Source organism: Belonocnema kinseyi, chromosome 3 (genome assembly GCF_010883055.1).
Source record: "Belonocnema kinseyi isolate 2016_QV_RU_SX_M_011 chromosome 3, B_treatae_v1, whole genome shotgun sequence".
Lineage (NCBI taxonomy): Eukaryota > Metazoa > Arthropoda > Insecta > Hymenoptera > Cynipidae > Belonocnema > Belonocnema kinseyi.
This window is the reverse complement of record NC_046659.1, coordinates 96,656,361-96,658,903: the sequence shown is the minus strand read 5'-3', so window position 1 is coordinate 96,658,903 and position 2,543 is coordinate 96,656,361. Positions and strand designations below refer to the sequence as shown.

The following is a 2,543-nucleotide window of genomic DNA, read 5'->3' as shown; positions in this document are numbered from 1 at the left end:
AATTTGCAGTAAATTTTTCAATGAAGGAAACTATCATTGGTTCTATTTTTTTTTGCTTATAGATCTGAATAGATAAAATGCATTAAGTTTTTACCGATTTTACTTATACATGACTCCTGCCTGCAATAGTTCAAGTCAGATCCGTTTCACAACAATGGTCGATAATATTCTTAACACTGGACTTGACTTATTCTTTAAGAAGCTAAAAAACACTTTTGTTTTTTACCGCCTTAAACCTAAGTAAACTTGAACTGTTGTACGACATTTGAAGCGCACAACGATAAGAATTTGGGCAGGTAGACGGTTTATAACTGAGGAAGACACGCGCGGAACTGCCCTCCTCATCAACAGCCCTAGCATATATGATAAATTCTACTGATTACTCCCTACCAGTCAGTTTTCTCTACACACGTTTATCACACTTGGAATGAAAGAACTGCAGGGCATGATAAGTATTTGTCCGCCAAAAGATCATCTCAAGATAAGATTATTGAGATGCGTCCGTTTCATGTACAATTAATCAAATTTACAATTGGTATGTCTTACTTAATATTCGATCTGTTTTAAATAATGATAAACAAAATTACGAAATTTTCTATTTTTAGTGCTCATAGAATCGATTTGTATGTGTAATTTTGAAGATTTAACCAATCGCGTACGAACGAAGAATCTTTCTTCTTTTATTTATTTAGGGAGCATCAGTGCGCTTGTGAATTAATAATATTAATTATTAAAATTGTTTAAAAGGAATATTTTTAAGTCAACCGAAAAATTGATGAGTGTTTTACTAAAAGTCTTAAATAATCTCTAATTTTTCTTAACTCGGGTATATTTTTCTGCATATGATAAGGTATCAGAAAGTAAATTTAAGCTACGGTACCATTAAAATTACTACGTGTCAAACATTTACTGGTGTATGGGCACAAGACAGGTGTCGAGAAAAAATATCTAATCATACCCTTGAAATTTTAAATGTCATTATTGATGGGCTCGTTTAAAGAAGAATCTATTATTTTCTGTTAAAAAAAACTTTCAAACAAACAAAATTTTTGTTTACAAAATTTCGGTTTTATTCGAAATTTTTTCTCATTGTTTCTTACCAACTTTTTTTAAATGTCGTAATTTTAATGAATGCCACTTATTTATTGAGAAAAAGATTGGCCTCAACTTTACTTTACTCACTTTAAAATAATAAATAAATTATAATAAAATATTTGCTTATTACATTTTTCACTTGAAAGATAGTTTTTTAGTGATTTGATCCATTAAAAACTTTTATTTGAGATTGAGTGAAGTCAAAAGAAAATGAATTATAAATCATTAAAATCTTATTATTTCACCAAATTTGGTAAGCAGGAGCGATAAGAAAAAGTACTTAATAAAAAAAAACTTCTCAGATAAACAATTTGTTATTTTTAAATTTTTCTCATGTCTAATAATCTTGTTCTTTTTAAATAAGAATTCCTAACAATATTTAAATTTGTTTAAATTATTATAACTTTCTCACAATTAAAATCCAGAACTTTTCAATTATATCCAACGAATTATAAATAAGACTATGTATAAAGATGCTCATAGAAGAATCTGTAAGTGGCATATTTATTATTGAGGAAAAAATAGCAAATACTTTCAAAGGATTGATCATTTACCATGCTTTCAGAAATTCTACTACAGTTTTCCAAAATCGTTGTTATACATATTACATATAGGGGAGATAAGGGTAAGTTGGCAAGTTTCTTTGAAAGGACTCTCAGTAAATTTTGGTTATTTCTAGAACAAATGAATATTTAATCTTTAATATAATATAATATAACATATAATATCATATTTAATATCATATTTATTCTTTAAGTTCATGATTAGGAAGAAAGATACCATACAAAAATTAGCCTTTTATGGGCAAAGTATTTAATTAATGAAAACCCAATGGGTGGGTGATTTGACGCAGACCTTAAATAATTGTAATGTAATTGAACTGAAAATTATGTACTTTAATTAATCAGTATTATATTACAATATTAATCAGTAATAGTTGCGCCCAAAATCATTTCCGTAATTTTAAAGGAAAAGTGAAAAAAAGCCCAACTACAGTCTTATGACTAGTTACTATTTCGTAACAAGCAGATAGAAATATTTAACAGTAGTTACAATTAAGTAATATGACTGTTTTATAATAAGAATATAGCAATATTCAATATTACGTTACATTATTCCAAGCGAGTAAGGGGCCTTACATAAATTACGTAGTCTTTTTTTTAAGCAGGGGGATCAAAGATTCTTCTATGCTGTCTCAAACATTTGTTTTTGAGCGCAATCTAATGCTTACTCTAGTACCTCGTAGATTCAATGTAAAAATAAAAGGGATACAGCTTAATGGTATGATAATAAATAATATATTGCCAAAGAGCATATAGACTCCGCTGACTTCACTAAGCATAACTATAATCATGAATTTCATGTAGATAATATATTTTCTAAACACTGCATAAAATAAAAAAATTGTAGTACAAGAATCTCGCCTTTCGCGCTCGATACTATATTTA

General features: G+C 28.1%; 1 protein-coding gene across 1 annotated transcript in view; it reads right to left on the bottom strand.

The window, feature by feature from the left end:
• The window catches only part of LOC117169098 (sodium/potassium/calcium exchanger 4-like), an 11,936-nt gene extending 11,641 nt beyond the window's left edge, over positions 1 to 295 (bottom strand). The window contains exon 1 of the mRNA XM_033355229.1: positions 95 to 295. The gene's annotated coding sequence lies outside the window, so the exon portion shown is untranslated. The remainder of the gene's footprint in view (positions 1 to 94) is intronic.
• Between the last annotated feature and the right edge of the window lie 2,248 nt (positions 296 to 2,543).